This window comes from Mchenga conophoros, linkage group LG22, assembly GCF_057382185.1.
Source record: "Mchenga conophoros isolate Kocher_MC1m ecotype Shallow Benthic linkage group LG22, M_conophoros_male_GT1.1, whole genome shotgun sequence".
NCBI classification, from domain to species: domain Eukaryota; kingdom Metazoa; phylum Chordata; class Actinopteri; order Cichliformes; family Cichlidae; genus Mchenga; species Mchenga conophoros.
Window position 1 is genome coordinate 2,229,630 of NC_140546.1, and position 8,272 is coordinate 2,237,901.

Below are 8,272 nucleotides of genomic sequence, written 5' to 3' on the forward strand. Positions count from 1 at the left end.
TGGGATCTTTGCTCATCGTTCTCATGATCATTTTGACCCCACGGGATGAGATCTTGCGTGGAGCCCCAGATCGAGGGAGATTATCAGTGGTCTTGTATGTCTTCCATTTTCTGATGATTGCTCCCACAGTTGATTTTTTCACACCAAGCTGCTTGCCTATTGTAGATTCACTCTTCCCAGTCTGGTGCAGGTCTACAATACTTTTCCTGGTGTCCTTCGAAAGCTCTTTGGTCTTGGCCATGGCGGAGTTTGGAGTCTGACTGTTTGAGGCTGTGGACAGGTGTCTTTTATACAGATGATGAGTTCAAACAGGTGCCATTCATACAGGTAACGAGTGGGGGACAGAAAAGCTTCTTACAGAAGACGTTACAGGTCTGTGAGAGCCAGAGATTTTCCTTGTTCGAGGTGACCAAATACTTATTTTCCACCCTGATTTACCAATAAATTCTTTACAAATCCTACCATGTGGATTCATGGATTTTTTTTCACATTCTGTCCCTCACAGTTGAAGTGTACCTCTGGTGCAAATTACTGACCTCTGTCATCATTTTAGGTGGGGGAACTTGCACAATCGGTGGCTGACTAAATACTTTTTTGCCCCACTGTAGAAGCTTTTGTTAAAAATGTCCTCTTCCTCTAAGACAGCTTCCCAAAGTGCAGACCGTCTGCACTTTGGGAATTTTGCTCTTTATACAGTAAAGTTACAGCGGGATACAAATAACATCAGGCTGATCCTGCCACGATTTGTTCCCCGGTTTAAATCACGAACAAACAGGATCTCACAGCTGTTTGTTTTTAAACCTATTTTGCACAGAGAGGCAATTTTTAAGAAATGCATTGATAGCAATGTTAAATATTATTACACAGAAAAAAACAACTACATGTAAAATAATCACACATGACGCCTCTGCCTTTGTAAATGGAGGGACAGTAACTGCATCTGTGTACGTAAGCGTGTAAAACCTGCAGACAGTCAGATTAACAGTGTTTTGTCTCTATCTGCCATTCTGCAGTTCATCTCATAGGAAAAAAATAAGGTGCGATCAGCGTGACGTGAACAAGGCACATACCTTTGACATTGTGTGACGAACTCTGTATTCCTCGTCCACACGTAAACGCAAAAAAGGAGTTTTAAAAAAAATCTCCGTTTTCGGTGATTCCAAACGCCGTTTACGTGGACGAAACAGCTGCGTTTTCAAAAATACCCGTGTAGGTGCGGACACAGCGTAAAAGAGTTAGTAGTTTATTTTATTACTACCTGTAACAAATCGCTTGTCAAGTTACACACACTTGAAAAGTCAAACCTGAACTCTAAACAGGAAATACTTTTCCTGAACATTAGCTTAAAAATTTACTGGTTGTGCAGCAATTTTTTTTTATTTTTTAAGTTTTTCAAGTTTGTGTGTTTTCAACTGTGCAGTGGTGCGTAAATATGAAAGTTATGTTAATTATTTTTATCGTGATATTGTTATTTTTACATATTCAACTCACAAGTTTACCTGAATTAATTTCTTTCCTTCAGACTCTCAAAGCTCCTCTGACTCCGCCTCTGACTCCGCCTCTGACTCAGGTGTCTCCTGTAAGTATCGTTTATTAATAGTTGCACAGGATCAAACTTTGGGTGTTAAAAGTCATCCTGGAGAAACTCATAAAGTTTTAATGAAAAATATGATTATTATCATTATTATTATAATTATTATCATTATTATTATTATTTTTATCATTATCATTATAATTATTATCATTATAATTATTATCATTATTATTATTACTATGAAGCGCCTTGAGGCGACTTTTGTTGTAAATGGTAAATGGCCTGTATTTATATAGCGCTTTTCTAGTCCCTAAGGACCCCAAAGCGCTTTACATATCCAGTCATCCACCCATTCACGCACACATTCACACACTGGTGATGGCAGCTACATTGTAGCCACAGCCACCCTGGGGCGCACTGACAGAGGCGAGGCTGCCGGACACTGGCGCCACCGGGCCCTCTGTGATTTGGCGCTATATAAATAAAATTGAATTGAATATTATTATCATTATAATGGATTGGATTTATATAGCGCTTTTCTAGGCACCCAAAGCACTTTACAATACCACTATTCATTCACTCTCACATTCATACACTGGTGGAGGCAGCTACAGTTGTAGCCACAGCTGCCCTGGGGCAGACTGACAGAAGCGAGGCTGCCATATCGCTCCATCGGCCCCTCTGGACAACACCAGTAGGCAAGTAGGGTAAAGTGTCTTGCCCAAGGACACAACGACCAGGACAGAGGGCCCAGGGATCGAACCGGCGACCTTCCGGTTACAGATGCGCTTCCCAACCCCCTGAGCCACGGTCGCCCGTTATAATGATATTTATAATTTTTATCATTATTGTTATTATCATTATTGATACGATGCTCTTGCACTAAGGTCAGCACTTCATAGTTGAAGCTCACAGGTTGGTTCAGTCATGTGACCACGGTGTGACTGTCACAGCTGTGAAGAGTTTCACAGGAAATCTGTGCAAAGGTGAGTTTTAGATTCGTGCGATCATCAGAATGATCAGCTGACCTGCAGGAACCGTGATTATAGCTCAGGTTTGTGCTGGAGCAGCAGGATAAACGCGTCAGGACGAGAATCCTGAGCGAATGAACATTTTTCTCAGCATCAGTAGGACCAAACTGTCACTCTGTCCCACCTCAGCACAGCTCACTATCCTCCTTAACAGGTCAGTTTGGCGGCTGATAGACCGCCTCGGGGAACGCCCCCACCTCACAGGTGCCTACAACTGTCCGCTTAGTCCACAGTGGATTAAAAGAATATTGTGCAACTACACTAAAATACACAATATAAATATGAGGATAAAACCATGCAATATAAATATCACAATAAAATCATGCAAACACACAGCCTGATCCAAAACAAAATATAAGAACACAATTTTCCACTGTGTGATACATGAACTCGTTTTTCAGCATCACCCTGAGACAGGTGACCCTGAATCCTCCCTTAGTTATGCTGCAATAGACGTAGGCTGCCGGGGGATTCCCATGATGCATTGAGTTTTTCCTTTCCAGTCACCTTTCTCACTCACTATGTATTAACAGACCTCTCTGCATTGAATCATATCTGCTATTAACCTCTGTCTCTCTTCCACCGCATGTCTTTATCCTGTCTTGTTTCTCTCACCCCGACCAATCACAGCAGATGTCCTTTGTCTGCAGCTTGTAAGGAACTGATCTTTGGAGTTCCACCAGGGGCTAAAAACGCCTGGGCTTAGAAAAAAAGACCCCCAGAAACAAACTACAGGGCCAAAGTTCACATATTTGTTGTTGTTTAGTGTTTCATAGTTCAAAGTTCAAATCGCTAATTCTAAATCTTTGATTCACGTACAATCTGAGTGCTTCCATTCAGTAAAAATCTGCAAAATGTCAATTTCATTGTGTGTGTTCCCGTTATTACTCCCTTATTACACACTTATAACATTCAGTAAAACAAAACAACTACCAGATGTTGAAAGAAGTGGTATCCCTGAGAAAAGGGACAAAAGCACATCCTCACAGACTTTATGACACTTTTACAAACAACGACGTCATTCCAGGCGGCCTGTTTAACTTTATGGGGTTTAAAGGGCTACGGTTGCTAAGTGGAAACCTTTCAAACGTCCGACCGCAGCGTAGATTTACAGCCATGTCTATCAATCCGTGCTACCTTACGTGGTTTATGCCTCCATCGTACATGGCCGTTTTGAGTTGTGCGCACGCGCAGTAACACAAGTAGGGTGTTTTGTTAGAACACCGGTTTACCGACGTTCACTTCCTGTTGACCCTTTCACAATAAAACAGGTTAGATTACACCACATCAGATACTCAAAATAAAACTGGAGCTAAAAAAGTTAAATGACGCTGAAATATTTACACTGATAAAAATAAATAAAGATATTTTAAATGCTCTGATTAAGTCACTCTGTTCTCTCCTTTATGTGTTTGTATTATTATTTTTAGTGTTGGTGTTCCAGGGTTTGCTCTTCCGTGTGTGATCTTCCAGAATAAAGCTGGGAATAAAAAAAATAGAAACCGTTATCCAGCTGATGTCTTCCAGCTGTTGCTCACTAACATCAGCAGGAAGGCGAGCAGCTGTGGGTCTCAGGCAGACACGGAGACCCCGCTCCAGCAGGAGGATAAAACTGGTTCTAAACGAGAACAGGGTCAGAATGATCCTCGTGGTGGTTCTGGTCCTCGCGGGGACAGGACTGCGCGTGGACGGCGGTGAGTGACCGTCCTGCAGGAGGCTTAAAAGTGAAAGTAAAGAGTGACGCACATTTCAGATGATCGATTCGCTTTTTATTGTTGATAGATAGAAAAGATATTTGATCGATTCTAGAGCTTTAACCCTGCTGCACAGGCCTGACATCTCAAAACACAGGAGGAAATAGTTTTCACGAGATGTTCCCTGTCTGTAACTGTCCCCACGGACCGAGAGAAAACTCCGTGTTAGTCCATCCTGAGATGACCGAGTGCTGCTTCTAATTTCCACAAGTCTTTACTAACACTGATGTTAGTGCGTTATTTGTCACACTTACCGTGGAACATATATATACTGGAATACTGGGTATAAAAGTCTGGGCTAAGTCTTCTGTTAGAAGGACTGCAGCAGTCCAGGAGGTTAACTTTCTTTCATTAAGATTGTTTCCATCAAAGTGCTTGCCAGGCTTAATCCAAATTCAGTGCAGCCATACTTGAACTTATTGTTGTATAGTAGGGGAGACCGGGGATAGTTGTAACATTTTTGACATTTCTGTCTGTAAATTGGAGCTCTTTTAAGGTAGTGGATTCAAAATGTAATGCAAAGTATTTACATGTCTCTGCTATTAAATAGTGCAGCTATTTTCTCTGCAGCACAATTACCCATTGCATGGTATGGCCTCAAACACAAAGAGTGAAATGTTACAATTAACCCCATAGTCTGGGTTAGTTGTAACATATCCTGGGGTGAAATGTAACACAATGAAATAAGGGTACTAACAAAACATTAACATGTAATCTTTGTTTATTCAACACATGAATGCACTTAGAGCCATTTATGTAGCTCTGTGTGTGTGTGTGTGTGTGTGTGTGTGTGTGTGTGTGTGTGTGTGTGTGTGTGTGACAGAATGCAGAAATCCAGCTTTTGAACATATTCCAACCCCCCAAAAAGACAAATTCTGGAATTTTCTGCAACTGAATATTTCATTAATTTTGGTTGGTCTTCCTTGAGTTTGGCCTCATTGGCTCAGTGAGCATTATAACCTACAGCTTTTGCACCAATTTTGAACATAACAATGAAGCTGAAAAAATGTAGTTGTTCACCAGCATCTCAATTCCATTACTTTTTATCATGGCTTACCTTGGTGTGGTTTGCAAAGTGCTTCAGAAAGATGAGGAAATCTGTTTCTTGCACCCATCCTGATTTATTTCCACTACCAGTACTTCCTACTGGTCCATCTCTGACACAGTGGTCTGCATAATGTATGTGTGGGAACACAAACAGTGGAGGAATTGTGTTGCCAATGGCATTAACCGCATATACAAAAGCGACCAGTGAACCTCTCTCTGCTGATGTCGTTGCCCCAACTTAACTTAATATAAGTTAAAGTAAAAGTGTGGTAAGTTGTAACATCTACATTATTGTTACAACTGACCCAGACTGTTGCTGTTACAACTGACCCAGACTGTTGCTGTTACAACTGACCCAGACTCCTATAGCCATGAACTAGCTAACATTACAGCCAACGGCTAAAACATTAGCACTAAAGACCTACACAGAATATATCCCCATAGACATACAAATAACATAATTTAAGTTTGATGAGTTTAACTGCAAAGCAGATAATGCTATTAAACATTGAAATAAAGTAGAAAAACTTACTTTTTGGCATACAAATTACTTTTTTTGGTGTTAAATTGTCTGTTTTTGACAAAATGTGCTGATTTTTCACGTGTGATAGCAGAACTGAATTAGGCATGCACAGGATGAGTCACATCATTTGAAACTTAGCCCTGATTGGAGAAATTGGAAGTGTTACAACTGACCCACGTTACAACTATCCCCGGTCTCCCCTACATCATTTTACATTTTCTCCTTCCAGCTGAAGATGAGGCGTATGCACAGAATTCGAAGGACGGTGAAAAAATCCTCTTGACATGCATCGCCAGAGGCCAGGGAGCCATCGACGTGGAGATCAAGCGTAACGGGGAGACTGTAACTGAAGAGAAGGGTCTGATGAGATCAGACCCTGAGACAAATAAAGACGGCACCTTGGAGATAAGAGCCCATGTGGAGATTTCAAAGGATGACAAGTCTAAGTACAGCTATGAAGTCATTTATAAGAACCAGAACATTAAGCATGACTTCGGTAAGAAAGTTTTCTGTGTTTTCAGACCTGTTGTTGCTTAGGGCTGTGTCAGTTAATGTATTGAGGGCTTGAGTTTCACTGTGAAATTTTGGTGTTTTGCATAATTTATCTATTATTTATAAAGCTGGAAATTCATCTAATATTGTTCTACTCAGACTGTGCATTGCCCTGGAGAGGACCATCAGAAGTCCAGCGGAGGTGGACAGAGATCCATAATCTGGAGTACTACACCACCGACCCAGGTCTGTAACGCTCCTGTTATAGCAGCACTGAAGTATCAACAAAACTGGAGCAGGTCGGATATGCAGAGAATGAAACTAAGTCGGCAGGAAGTGAAAATGAAACAAGCAATCTCATTTTGGAAGTATCAAAGTTTAATGTGGTCGAAACATTGAGATATTTACATTTACAGTTGTGTCCAAAATGATCCGGATGAATGTCTTACCAAACTTACTTCATCTTGTAACACTCCTCTGTATGTAGCTGGTGCCAGTGTGTTAAAGGTTAAACGTGTTTCACACGCAGATGTAATACAAATAAATAAACAATTTGTTGTTTTTCTTATGGGGAAAATGCCAAATGTTACATGCTGGACCAGTATTGCAGCGCACATCGAAGGACAAACACAGAGCACATGAAATGTGTTTTATACAGCGTCAGTCTAAACAGTTATTTTTTTTAAACCTTCATTATTTAGACCCAGACTTTATTAAAGCCACACTGGGGAAATTCACATTACTGCAGCACAGGGGTCAGCAAGAACTGGGAATAAGAGATATGTTAGAAAATTAAGAGAAATGTACAACATATATTTTAGCAAAATATTTGTTTTATTGGAGACATTTTTAGTTTTGCTGAACATAAGAAATATGAAATAAAACAGTTGCTTGTCCCTGCAGACTATACTGACACCTGAGTCACTGACAGCTGTATGCTGGAGACGCTGAGTCCTGTGAAGCCCTGAAGTCTCCATCAGATCTACACACAACACCAGATTTACCAAAACATACTTAATGCAGAGCATTAAGTATGTTTTGTTTTTGCTTTTTTAAAAGTGGAATATTTTCCTTTTAATGCATTTTACAGATCAAGAAACTGATGAGTCAGCATTGAAATGAGGTTCTTTGAAATGAGTTTTTAAAACGTTCCTCTTTAAGCTGAACCTCAGTCACAGTGAACGTCACATGAGGTCAGAGGTGAATTTTATGTATTTTAATAAAATTATCTCAGTTTGTTCATAAGTCTTGTTTCATTATTATTGTGTTTCCTGGTGTAATTTCAAGTGAGCCCTGCAAACTGACCACATGAGCAGCGTGTGTCCAGAAAAGGATGGATGGAGAATTTCATGCAGTCCCTGTTGGAGCGATTTGTTCTTTATTTTTATTATTTTGAAATTTGTTAAAGTTTGTTGTTGGTTAACTTATATCTTTTGTTATTTACACGTTTTATTTGTAGGTTAATACTTGCATCATGTTTTTGTTTTGTTTTGTTGTTTATCTTATTAAGTCAGTCAGGAAGAACTGTGGGGCCATTTTTTCTATAAATTAAGAGACTGGTATAGGACCAGCATGCACTGGGGAGGGCCTATGGTTTTTGTTTTTTTATCAAAACAGGAGAAGCCGCACTAAGCATCAGAAATGGATCTTTGTTATTGTTTGCCAAACTGGATAAATAAACCATAAAACGCAACTTTCAGGTTTTGGACATTTGACTTCTTTTGCCTGCATACAAAATACTACCACAGTGCAGCAGTGGCTTGTAGATTTTAAATTGTTGGATGTTTGGTTGGACAAACAAAGGAATCACCACTGCAGTCCCATTGGAGGGAAGTTTTCAGGAAAGCAAAGAGAAAAAGATTTTAGTGAGTGTCTGTACTGAGTGTTTAAG

The 8,272-nt window shown here is 40.2% G+C and overlaps 1 long non-coding RNA gene across 1 annotated transcript; it reads left to right on the top strand.

The window, feature by feature from the left end:
- Window positions 1–348: 348 nt before the first annotated feature.
- On the top strand, window positions 349–8,074 carry LOC146548502 (uncharacterized). The gene is made up of 5 exons (XR_014890568.1): window positions 349–372; window positions 1,523–1,579; window positions 6,119–6,385; window positions 6,541–6,627; window positions 7,285–8,074. It is a non-coding gene; the product is annotated as an uncharacterized LOC146548502 (long non-coding RNA).
- Window positions 8,075–8,272: the final 198 nt, after the last annotated feature.